Source organism: Chenopodium quinoa, unplaced genomic scaffold, assembly GCF_001683475.1.
Source record: "Chenopodium quinoa cultivar QQ74 unplaced genomic scaffold, ASM168347v1, whole genome shotgun sequence".
NCBI lineage: Eukaryota > Viridiplantae > Streptophyta > Magnoliopsida > Caryophyllales > Amaranthaceae > Chenopodium > Chenopodium quinoa.
The window spans coordinates 789,680-803,621 of NW_018744498.1; positions in this window are offsets into that span (position 1 = coordinate 789,680).

The following is a 13,942-nucleotide window of genomic DNA, read 5'->3' on the forward strand; positions in this document are numbered from 1 at the left end:
AAAACAATAACTAAATTAAATTAAATAAACTAAGGTTGATTTTGGGGCCAAACCCTCAAACGATTCTACCTTTCACGCCTTGGCTTAAGGACAGATCCTCGAGTAAAATATGGACTCCTTTGAGTGCTTGAAGAAGGAATTTTGAAGTAAAAAGGGGTAGGCTAGTGTTTAGGTTAATAGCATAGAAGAGAGAAAATAAGAAAAATAGAATTCTGGTTGCCCCGTACATCAGAAATGAGGGGGTATTTATAGGGAAAATGTGTTGAGGGAGCACACGGAACCCTAAAATGATAAAAAACCTAAAAAAGTATCCCTTGACACGGTCAGACCGTACCGTGACACGGTTAGACAGTACATCAGACGGTACACTTTCCCGTGACACGGTACAATTTTGGAGTGACGCGGGAAATTTTCGGAAAACGCGTTAAGGGTTTACGCGGAAAGAGCACGAAACATCCCGCGTCACGGCAGACCTCCCGTGTCGCGGAAGTCCCCCCGTCAGACGGGAAGGGTTCCCGTGACACGGTCTAGCTGTATCGTGACACGGTCAGTTCTAGTCCATTTTTCCGTCTAAATTCATTTTTAACCCTATTTCTTTCGGCTTTTTAAGTGTCGATTGATAATTTCGGGCTTTTTCCCGACTTTTATTATTCGGGCTAAAATAAGAAAATAATGAAATAAAAATAAATAAAATATTTGGGCTAAAAATAAATAATAAAATAAAAAGGTTTGGGCTTAAAATTAATTAACAAGCTTAGGCTAAAATTAAAACTATGCTTTTACCAAACATCAAGACTAATCCATGGACCTTTCAAAGGTATGAATTTAATAAAATACGATATTTCAAGCACTCTCGGGATTAAATACTAAACCTGACCAATAGTGGCGGTGAAAGGTTATTTATCATCGGTTTTGGTTTTGGGGAGACATTTTTAGGTGTCTACAGAAGCCCCCACTTTGACTGAGTTTGTAGAAACGTCAGTTTTGAAAACGATTGTCAAAGTAGTCGATAGGGACGGAGAATGATTTAAGACGTTCTGCGATCCTTAATCACTCTGTATACGCCGATACCTGTAGAAAAATGTTAGTTCTACAGATAAAAGAGTAAAGGGATTGAATACGTATCTGGCACCAGTGTGTCGGTGACGAACGAATTTGGCAGCTTCCTAAGCTTGAAGGAATCCACCGAGTGACATTTGTTGAAACGCTTCCCATGCTTGAGGAAAGCCGATTGAAGAGTTTGGTACCTTTCTAAGCCTGAAGAAAGCTACCGGATAATACTTTCCATGCCTGAGGAAAGTCGACGAACAAATTTGGTGTCATTCTATGCTTTAAGAAATCCACCGCTAATGCCTTCCATACTTGAGGAAAGCCGACAAAGGAATTTTTTGGTGTTCTATACTTGAAGAAAAATCCACTGATGATGCTTTCCATGCCTGAGGAAAGCTGACTTGGCGGTTTTCTATACTTGAAGAAAAATCCACCGATAACGCTTTCCAAGCCTGAGGAAAGCCGACTCGGCGGTTTTCTATACTTGAAGAAAAATCCACCGAGAACGTTTTCCAAGCCTGAGGAAAGCCAACAATTACTGAAAATTGATAAGTGTATGATGGTTCGATTATCCCCGAGCGCGGGCCGCAGATGATTGACAATTTTAAGCCGATTATCTGACCTTATTAAATGCCGAAAAATAGGCTTTGATACTTTCCAGGGGTAAAATGGTAATTTTAGTCCCCCATAAATATCAGTTGGAATTTTTTTTGCGTAACTGTAGCGAAAAATAATCGCTCAATAAGCTCGGAAAGTCAGTCAAACTGGTCAAAAAGCCAAGAATATTCCCTGACGAAATGCAGTTTTGCCGTGCCACGTCAGCAAGTTCCCGTGACACGGTCAGGGATTCCCGTCAGACGGGACTAGTATCCCGTGTCACGGGACTCCTATTTTTTCTTTTTTCTTTTTTTTTTCTTTTTCGCTGTTTGAACCAGTCAAAGCAATGGTCACTTTTGTTTTTGTCCTTTTCTGTCTTTAAATTCGCACACTTGCTTTCACACTTCACCATTTCACATTTCTTCTTCATACTTGCTTTCACACTTCACCATTTTTGCTTCTTGCTTACCAAAAATTGCCGCACCACGCTTGAGGTTAAACGCCGGCCGTCGAAGCTCACTGTGACACGGTAACGGCGACCGTGACACGGTTAGTCCACAGATCTGATTTTTTCCTTCTTTCTCTTTTTTTTTTTGTTTTGCTGCGGTTTGTTGCTGTTGCTGCCTGCCGTTGCTGTTGCTGTTTCTGTTTCTTTCCCGGAGTTGTCGCCCAAATCGTCGGAGCTCCGTCGGCCTTGAAGGTCGCTGTGACACGGGATTGCTTCTCCGTGTCACGGTTAGTGCTGACCGTGTCGTGGCAGTCGCGCTGGTGGCTTGAAATTTTTTTCGAGTTTTGAAGTTCGAATTTCATCAATTTTGCTGTAATTTCTTGATCTTCTCCTCATTTTCTACCCTCTACAAACATTCATGTAAGTTTCCTTTGATTTTTGCTTTGAATTTGCTTCAAATAAACAATTTCATGACAAACCCTAAAAATCAATTTGGGGTTTTTTTATTTTGAAGCTTTATGTTGAAATTCTCGCCATGATCTTAATTGTATATGTATACACGTGTGTTTGTGAGAAATTTGAGACAAAAATTGCATGATTTGATAGAGAATTGAGCAAATCACCATTTTTGGGTGCTACTTTGTGAAATAATGTTCATGCTTTGAAATGGTGAAAAAATGGTGGTGAATCTTGTGAAATGATGTGTTGATTCATATTTTTCATATGTACTATATTGTCATGGAGAACATAGTATCATGCGGCTAGGAGAACTGTAGTCATGGAGAAACTAAATACCATAATTTTGCCAATTTTTAGCCTTGAGGTAAAAATTTAGCATATAATTCAATAAACAACTAAATAACTTAGGAAATGATGCTAAGTATTCAGATTATTATTGTAAATATGCGACTTGAATTAAATGTTTAGGAAATGATGCTAAACATTTAGATTTTAATAAAATTTAGCATATAATTCAATAAACAACTAAATAGCTTAGGAAATGATGCTAAGTATTTAGATATTTATTTTTTTTATTATAAATATGCACCTTAAAAAATGTTTAGGAAATGATGCTAAACATCTAGATTTTTATAATAGCATGCCTAGACGACGAGATTGCGACCTTTCTACCCGCGGCCAGCGTCGGGCTTTTTGGGAGGACACTCCCACTATCCCTGAGGGCGTGGACGACGACGTCTTGGAGTCCGAGCCTCGGACTTCTACGAGTAGGGGTAGGTGGGTTCCACCTCCGTTGACCCCAGACCGGTTGGTTTTCTGCCGTGAAAACCACATCTCTCACCGCGCACTCTCCGGTATAGTCGATGGCACACTTCGCCAGCATGGTTCCGGGGCCGGTGATTTGATCCCTCGACTTTACCAGGTCATTACGGGGGATCCTGCTACGAGCGCCCTATGGGAGTCGTCTGGCTTGGTCGATTTCTACGCGGCGGTTGTAGGGTTTCGCAGCCCCCGGGGTTGCGGCGCAACGGTCGTTCGTCCATTGTTGGAGTATTTCTGGGATACTACCAACACGTTTCACTTTGCCTTGGGGGAGATGACGGTGACCCCCCTGGACTTCAGCATGATCAGCGGGCTGCGCTTTACTGACCGGGCAGTAGGCCAGATGTCTGATCTATCTTGGACATCGGCTGAGGTAGCTGATTTGTTGGGTCCGGTCGTTCAGCAGATCAGGACCCGACCGGTGTATCGAGGTGGTCCTAGGAGTGGACAATCGGAGTCGGCTTTAGTTCTTGCTCGCGGCTTCGATATGGAGGATACGACGGCCGAGCAGCGGGTGCAGATCTTCGTCTTGATCCCGATCTCTATGACCCTCTCTCCCGACAGGAGTTCACGCGTGCTCCTCTGTTACCTCCCCTCTTTGGCCAGGATTCTCGAGAAAGGATCCTACAGCTAGGCCAGTCTTGGGTACGCGGATCTTCTTCTATCTCTACGTCATGGCTGCCGTCAGCTGAATGACGAGTCCCTTATAACCGTTTACGGCCTGTGGAGAGTCGTAGAGGTGATGATCTTTTCCCTTCTTGTTTCATTTCAACTTGTTCGATTCGTGTACTGAATGTTATTTTTGTTGCAGTTATGGTTCTACGAGTACTTCCCAGGCTTGGTTCCTCGCCGGCGTCGGGGAGTGGTCCATGACTTCCCCGTCGGAGCCAGCTGGCGTGACCGAGGAGAGTCACGGGTGGAGTTTGTTCCGGCGCTTCGTGGGCTACTACGCCGAGGCACCTATTTCGTTGGCGTAAGGATTAGCTTTGTTGTGTTTTTTCCTTCTGATGTTGTTTATGTTGTTTCACGCCTAACTTTTTATGGTTTCTAGGTTCCCATCGATGTCCAGTATCGTCCTTGGGTCGGGATGACTGATCTACCCGAGGCCCTACGTCTTTCAGTGTACCGTACCATTTTGGTTGGTACTGGGCGCTTCGTCTGGTATTTGGGGGAGCGAGTCGTCCGTCAGCATAGTGGCAGTCATTTTGTGGTGCCTTCATCCCCGCCAGAGTCGATGCTGGACTCCCGCTTGATCAGAGGGTTGATCAACAGGGGAGAGCGCTACACTCTTCCGTGGCAGGAGCTCGTTCACATGGAGAGAGACTATGCGCGGGATTTGCTTCCCTCTCTGGCTCCTCCACCCCGTCTTCCCGAGGTATGATTTCTTTCGAGAATCTTCTTTGCTAGTCTCTGTTTTAAATAGTCGAATAACTTGATTATTCGATCATATTTTCAGACGACCATCCACCCTGTGGGGAGGATTCAGATTCCTCCTCAGTCTGTCCGCTACCCTGGGCCGATCGGTATCACGGAGGACCATATTGCTGACGCGCCGGAGGGTTATAGACAGGCGCATGAGTCAGTGCCCGAGTTTTTTGAGCCGATGAGTTTTCTTCGACGCATTATCCACTCTTTTAATGCTTCTTATTACTGATTTTTCTTTGTTTTATCCTCAGCCTAAACGCCCGGAGGTGATGGAAATTATGAAGCTGGTGGACGCGCTGAAGTATTGCATCATCAAGCTTCGGCGTGGTGCGGGTTGTCGGAGCTCTAGCGACGTTCTTGAGGTATCACTTATTTTTTCATTTCTGCCATTTGTTTTATTTTGCATCATTGATACCTTTTGATTTTGTGTTTTTATGGAGCGACGGAGGTCCCGCTCGCGCTCGAGGCCCAGAGGCTCGGACAAGGAGGAGCTTGGTCGTGGTAGACGATCTCCTGAGGTTCACCGGCGTTCTCAGCCAGAGCCTCAGACTACTCAGCCATTCCAGGAGGCTCAGTGGCAGCAGGGTCAGTCTTCTCAGCGTCCGTCATTTTCATAGCCTCCAGTTCCCGAGTTTGGGTCTCCTTTGGATCCTGGTTCATTCTCGGCTCCATTATCCGGGATTCCTCCACCGTTGTCGGGCTTGTTCTCGGTTCCGATGCATGGGACGATGCCTTCGCCGACGATTCTAGTATCTTTGGGCCAGTCTACTCCATTTTCCGGTTGGACGGGTCCTGCCTTGAGCTTAGCTACTGCCGGGCCTACGGGGACTAGTAGGGACGCTACTCCCCGTACTCGGATGGTCCAGGGACTCTTCGGTTCGCCGTTCCCATACACACATGGTGGTCCACATGCACAGGGTCAAGATGACGCTGATTCTGATTCTAGAGTTTTTTTTACCGAGGGTTTTTGTTCATACTTTGATGACACTTGACACATTTATGTATTACGACTCTTTGTACATTATTTACAGTTTATATATCTACTATTGTGTGTGTTAGTGTGCGTTTGAGACTCTTTGTGTGTGATTGTGTACTTATTAATGACACGACGAAAAAACATAAGTGGAGTAATGGAGGGTACCGACCTTCCCCAAAAGAAAAGAAATAAAAAAAAAACACTCAAAATAAAATTACTTTCCCCAAAAGAAAAGAAATAAAAATAAAATGATGAATAAATAAATATAAAAAAAATCTTCCCCAAAATAAAAATAAAATAAAAAACAAAAGAAATAAAATCTTAAAATAAAATAAAGATAAAAATAAAAAAAGGTGAGAATTTTATTAGAAATAAAACTCTCAGAAAAGACTGAAAAATAAACGTTAAAGATAAGAAAATACAAAAAATCCGGATAGATACGGAAAAGATGAAAAAATATAGCGCGCAAAGTGCCGTGTCACGGCACTGTTCACCGTGTCACGGCAGAACCTACCGTGTCACGGCAAAGGTTCCCGTGACACGGTGGAATTTCCCGTGTCATGGGATGCGTATTATTCAGCGGTTTGTTTTACGCGTGTGAAAAGATAAATTCTGGGCAGTTTCGAGCGCTTTTGCTATAAAATAAGACCAGATTGTTCATGATATGCATAATTACGAAACACAAAATAATTTAGAATTTCATATTTCATAATCATGTCTCAGAATTTTGATAATAAATGCACGACTGGTCTTATTCTTTGACCAATGCTGAAAAAAGAGAGTTAGAATTATTTCATGTCAGGGGTTTGCCAGCCCTGCGACATGTAGCTATTGAACTTGATTTTCTTAGAGCAACATTAGATTATTGGATTCCAGAAACGCACTGTTTCAAATTTGATTATGATTAAATCTGTCCTCTGCCGGAGGAATTTGGTGCAATCTTTGGATTTCTTGTTAGAAATCTTATAGCCATGCCTACCTTACGTGAATATTATTACCAAGACTTTGAACGCCATCAGAATCTAACAGATCCAGATTTAACAGATCCAGACTTAGAAAAACTTGCTAACTTATATTTTAATCGCCCTATCTCTGAGTCTTATCATGTATATCGTAGAAGGGCATATATTTTTTTCATGTTTAGCAAGCTACTATTTGCAAACGGTAGGGTAGGACATGCTTGTCTAGCGTCTGTACTTGAGCATGTAGAGTCCGGAAGATCTCCTATGCCAACGTGCCTTGGAGAAACATTTCGTGGTCTTGACGAGGCAAAAGCTGACCGGAAAGCCATCAGGTAAAAACACGCTCCGAATAGCCCCCGTGACACAAAACAGGCACCGTGTCACGGTTGGGGTCTGCCGTGACACGGTTAAAACTGTCGTGTCACGGGAATCAACATTTTTTTTTTTTTTTTTTTGACTAATTTTCTTTTTTTTTCTTTCTTTTTTTTTTTGCAGATTTGGTTGATGGAGCGTTTGGAATTATTTGAAGCCCCGAACGATATTGAAAAATATGGCCCCAACGACTTAGTCCGTAGGAAGTAGAATTACTCTGCGAATATGTCGTATGAAGATTGGAAAAATTTCTTTGCAAAGAGGGAATTTTCCATTCGTTGGGTGGTGCCTTGGTGGAGGCTTACTAAGATGGTTGGCATGAATGAAACTCCATATTGTCGCGTTCCTAGTATCTCCAAATTGACCTTTTACTGTCCCTCTCGACTGATGCGGCAATATGGAGTTGAACAAGTAATTCCACGCTATAACGATAGTCCTCGTGAAGTATCGTTGCATGAAAGTAACATTCATAAGTACGAGGCTTATTGGATTGGAAGACCATTGTGGACCGTTTCTACAAGTGACCAAGCTCCTCCTCCTTTATCTAGTGCATACAAGGCATGGTTGAACCCTAGAAGTAAGAGGGAACGATTTGGATCACGCAAGTCTGATGTGAAGAGTCGTCTTGGAGATAAGAAATCTCCTCTTAAAGATCGTCTAGGTCCGAGGACACAAGGAATTGAGTTTAAGACTCCTAAGATGCCAAGAAAGAAGACCTATGTGAAAGGAAAGGGTAAAGAAAAGATGGTGTATAGAGAGAAACAACCGAAAAAGTTCAAGAAAGATGAAAGGGGTGAGAGTTCGACTAGGAGTGTGACGGTTCGGGCTACAAAAGACAAACTAATGGTGAAGGCCGACCTAATTGAGCAAGAGAAGGATGTTCCTAAAGAGAAGAGAGATTAGATCAATAATGCTTTGCATTTTATGATTTATAATTTTTATTTAAAATAAGGCATATGATGCCAATATTTGTAGTCGTATTTTTTAATAATAGCACATTTATTTCAGCTTAAAATAAAAATTACAATGACTTATATTTATTATTTATTTATCTGAGGCAAGGAGTCGGACGCAATGGAAGAACGAAAATAAAAACTCGAACAATGAATTCGCAACAAATGCGCCAATATTCAAAAAATAAAACGGGAAAACTGGAAGTCCGTCGTGTCACGGTGGAAGGGTCCCGTGACACGGTACAAATTCCCGCGTTACGGTAAAATGAATTTTTTTTTTGCTGACAGGGGTGACGTGGCACGGGACAATGTTCCCGTCAGACGGGATAAATTCCCGTGTCACGGGAAGTTCCCTTTCCCTTTTTTCCTTTCAGGGGCTGACGTGGCAAGGGACACTGTTCCCGTCAAACGGGATAAATTCACGTGTCACGGCATTTTCTTTTTTTTTTTTTTTTTTTTTTTTTTTTTTTTTTTTTTTTCCGTGACGCAAAGCTGAATTGACGCGGATATTTGATCAACAGAGGGAGGATTTTTTTATTTTAAAGTGGTTGGGCCCCCTTGAGGGGTTGCCTACGTAACCTAAAAAGGAATCAGGCCAGACGTAGCTCTATTGGGTCATGAACCCATGCGACTAGGCGTAGAATTTCTTGAGTTGATCCAAGTTGGTTAAATTATGGAAGCCGTTACCGTCCTTGTCTACCAATTGTGCCGCTCCGCCAGACAGGATGGCTTTAACAATGTATGGGCCTGACCAGTTCGGTCTGAATTTTCCTCTTGGATCTAACACATTTTTACGAAGTGCCTTAAGCACTAGGTCACCCTCTTTGATGTTCCTGGTCTTGATTTTTTTATTAAAATGTCGTGCCATACCCTGTTGGTAGGTTTGGACATGATGCAAAGGTGTCAGGCGTTTTTCATCAAGCAAGACCAGTTCGTCGTATCTTGCTCTAATCTAGTCTACTTCATCTAGTTGGCTTTCCAATGCGATTCGGAGAGAAGGTATCTCGAGCTCGATTGGTTGTACAACTTCGACGCCATAGACTAAAGAGAAAGGGGTAGCCCCTGTCGATGTACGAACAGAGGTTCGATAACCCCAAAGGGCGAAATGTAGCTTACTTGGCCAATCCTTATAATTTTCCGTCGTCTTTTCGATGATGGTCTTTACATTTTTGTTGGCCGATTCGACTACTCCGTTCGTTTGTGGTCTGTAAGGTGATGATCGATAATGTTTGACATGATATTTCTGCAACAATTCCGCGCATTCGGCTTAGAAATGTGTTCCATTGTCACTGATCATTTCATGTGGTACCCCATAGCGGCATATAATATTTTTCTCAATGAATTGAGCTACATGTTTTTCCGTCAGCTTGGCATATGAGGCTTCCTCGACCCATTTGGTGAAGTAGTCGATTGCTACAAGAATGAATTCATGCCCCCCTTGTCTTGGTGGTAGGATTTTTTCAATGATGTCAATGCCCCAAGTAGAGAAAGGCCATGGAGAAGTATACGTGTAGAGAAGTGAAGGTGGAACATGCTGTAAGTTTGCATATATTTGACACTTCATACATTTCTTGACGTACTCGTGACAATCTCTCTCCATAGTAGTCCAATAGTAACCTTGTCGTTGAATCATTTGGGCTAGCATCTTTGCATTCATGTGAGTTCCACATATACTAGCATGAAGGTTTTCCATGGTTTTATGTGCTTCTTTCTTGGCTATACATAAGAGATTCCTTCCCGTTGCGATTCTCTTGTGGAGTTCTCCCCTAATGAGCACATACTATGAGGCCAGGAGCCTCAAAGAACGGCGTGCCCTTTTATCAGTATTAGGAGGGTACTCTGCTTTTGTCACATAATTAAGGATTTCTGTATACCATGGCTCTTGTTCATCGTCAAGTGCATGAACATAAGCTGGTTCATATCTTCTCTCTATGGTCAGTGGCATTCTGATCGTGTCAGCTGGAATTCGCACCATTGATGCTAACTTAGCTAGTGCATCGGCGAACTGGTTTCCTTCTCTTGGCAAATACGTATATTCCACTTCATCTAGTTGCTCCGTGAGAGTTTCTAAATGAGCTTGATACGTAGCGAGACTTTCACTCCTCACTTTCCATCTCTTAGAGATTTGGTTAATGATTAGTGAAGAGTCATCGTAGATTCTGAGTTTCTTGATTCCCAAGGCAACAGCTGTTTCTAATCCCAAAATGCATGCTTCATATTCTGCGGCATTGTTGGTGACATCAAAGTCGAGCTTGATGGAAATTGGGATGTGTTCTTCATTGGGGGATACGAGCAAGACTCCCACGCCACATCCTTTTTGGTTTGAAGCTCCATCGAAATAGAGCGTCCAACTATCGTCTTCGGTCATGAGTAAATCTTCGTCAGGGAAATCGTACTCATCTTCTTCTTTTTCAGCTTTTTCTAGCGGAAAGTCTGCTAAGAAGTCAGAAAGTGCAAAACCTTTGATGGCCTTTTGTGGCACAAATCTCAAGTCAAATTGAACTAGATTGACTATCCACCTTGATAATCTGCCGTTGAGTGTTGCTTTCTCGAACAGGTATTTGAGAGGATCCATCTTAGACACGATATGGACTGTATGAGTAAGCATGTAATGCCTTAGTTTCTGTGCAGCCCATACAAGTGCGAGACATAACTTCTCAAGTGGCGTGTATCGTGTCTCATATCCTTGGAGTTTCTTGCTCAGGTAATAGATTGCATTCTCCTTGCTTTCGATCTCTTGTGCTAGCATTGCCCCCATCGTTTCTCTTGTGACCGTAAGGTAGAGTCGAAGAGGAAAGTCAGGTATTGCTTGCGCTAGCACAGGTGGGTTTGCCAAATACTCTTTGATTTTGTCGAAAGCCTTTTGGCAATCATCATCCCATGTGACTGGGACATTCTTCTTAAGCTTCCTTAATATAGGTTCACATATTGCTGTGAGCTTTGATATGAACCTACTTATATACTGCAACCTTCCAATGAAGCCTCGAATCTCCTTCTCATTTTTGGGTGGTGGCATGGCCATGATTGCTTTTACTTTTGAAGGATCTATTTCAATCCCTCGAGAACTGATCACATATCCAAGTAATTTGCCTGACGTGACTCCGAATGCACATTTTGCTGGATTTAATCTCATGTTGTACTTACGGAGTCTTTCAAAAAACTTGCGAAGTGCGACAATATGGCCTGGGCGATCTTTAGACTTGACAATCATATCACAGACATAGACCTCCACCTCTTTGTGCATCATGTCATGTAACAATGCTGTAACTGCTCTTTGGTAGGTGGCACCCGCATTTTTCAACCCGAATGGCATTACCGTATAGCAATATGTACCCCACTGTGTGATGAATGTGGTTTTCTCCATGTCTTCTTTGGCCATCAATACCTGATTATATCCAGCGTAACCATCCATGAATGACAGGAGTGCATGGTTTGCTGTATTATCGACCAGAATGTCAATGTGAGGTAGAGGGAACCCATATTTTGGGCTTGCTTTATTGAGATCCCTGTAATCAACACACATTCTGACCCTTCCATCCTTTTTTGGAACTAGAACCACATTTGCTATCCATTCCAGATACTTGGATACTCTGATGAAACCTGCGGCCAATTGCTTCCTCATTTCTTCTTTGATTTTGAGAGCCACATCTGGTTTCATTCGGCGCAACTTTTGTTTGACAGGCTTCATACCTGGAATGAGTGGTATCGTATGTTGAGCTATATCCCTGTCAATTCCTGGCATATCTTGATATGACCAAGCAAATACATCAACAAATTCACTAAGCAAGTTAATTAGCTCTTTGCGTTCATCTTGACTTAGTGTTAATCCAATTTTTTCTTCTTTAACAGTCGTATCATTGGAAAACTGTTTATGTATCTTCAATAACTGTTGTTTTATTTTCGTGTTTTTCCATTGCTTTTATTATTTCTTTGTCATTTTCATCATTAGCAAAGCAATATTGATCAGGGCTAGGGGAATGGCACGCGTCGTAAGCAAAGGTATTCATTTCATTGAATTTATTGGCTAATACATCAAGAGAGGCAAGGTCGGCTGCGACCTCACCAGAATTATTAGGACTAGGAAGAGAGGACTCAACAAGAGACTCAGGGCTGAACTCTATAGCAGAAAAAGGGTCGGCCTCAAACTCTAAGGACTCATCTACAGACTTAGACTCAGACTCAGACTCGGACCCAGACGATTCAAACTCATCAAACATAGGATCCTCGCCAGCGGTTATTTCCAACTTCTCTCCACTCGGCGTAGTGATCCTCAATGTTCTGCGCCATCCCCTTGAAATGTTGTCAGCTTGGACGATTAACTCGGAGGGGTCAAAATCCTTGTTCTCTATGACGGCTTGAACGAGCTCGGAGTTATAATTGCAGACCGGCTTGGATTCATTTTTCTCCATTCCAAAAAGAAGATTGATTCCCAGATCATCAGAGTTCAGGCTAGCTGACTTTTCAGCTGTGGGGAGCTCTTCATCGATGAAGCCACAATCGAGGAACACCTGGAATCCCGGTTCACGGATCCCATTATGGACAAATGGTTCAGGGAATTCATAGCATGGGAAGTCTTCCCCTTCTTTGATGTACTGGCCATTGAGGGTGAATGGATATGGATCCATGGCCATTTCCGTCTTCTTGATTCGAGCGTTGTTGCGAGCTTTCATTTGCAATGCAGCTTGTTTGAGATCTTCTTTTGTTGGCTCGAATCCGAAGCCGAAAGTATCCTTTTTAAGCGCACCAGGATGGCCCGAAGATTTAGCCATTTTCTTCTTGAGCCCAAGGGTCATTCCAGGGAAGTGACCTTGCTTCTTCAGAATGGCGTTGATACTGGTGTTTGAATAGGGATCGAAGTCGAGATGGCACTTTTCCTCTTCTTCGATCACAAGAACATCATCTAGTGAAAACCCCCAAAGATCTTCATCTTCTTCGTCATGTTCAACATGGACGATAGGAGTATCAATAACTTGAATGCGCATAGGAGAGCATCGATAGTAATCGGAACCCCTCCAACTATGGCTTTCACTTTCTGGTGGAGCGATGACGGAATCACCTTTAGCTCATGAAGGCACGGGCGTCCTAACAACAGATTGAAAGAGGCCTTAATGTCCACCACCTGAAACTTGGTGCGACGTTCAATGGCCCCAGTAGTTATATTCAATATGATAGTACCCACGGCTTGACGGCGAGTATTATCGTAAGCTCGAATCCCTTGAGTGGAGGGAGTCAACTCTTCATTCTTTATACCCAACTTCCTTGTAGTAGGGAGTGGGCACACATTGATTGCAGAGCCATTATCAACCAAGCTCATAGTGATTAGGGGATTTTTATCCACCAATCACCGTCTTACAAGTGGACCAACCAGGTTCCGCCACGTGTCCTTCACGTGGGCCAATAGGAGCCTGCAACGTGTCAATCACAGATACGTCCTCTACGGACCAATCGAGGCACGCCACGTGTCCACCCATGCCAAATGGGAAAACCGGCCAACAAGGCCCAATCCTGTCTAGAGGCCCGGTCAGCCCTAGGTTTACCCTAAACCTAGAGAGTGGCACGCTTCTCAAGACTATAAATACTTAATTAATCCTCATTAAAGGGAATCATGAAAAACATCAAGCAATTGAGAAAGCAATTGATCAAGCAACTAATCTCACCTGAAGAACGGAACAGAACAAAAACATTACGGAACACTAATAACCGGCTAATCTCGCTAACAAAGCAGATTACCAACATTAAACACTCTCACCTTGAGAGATCTTATTACTTTAATTTCCGTATTAATTACTCCTTAATCAGGTACTAACTTGACCGTTGGAGGCAGAGCTCTCAGGAGTCTCCGTTATTTTGCAGGTACAGGCGTCCGGTTCCAGTCTCG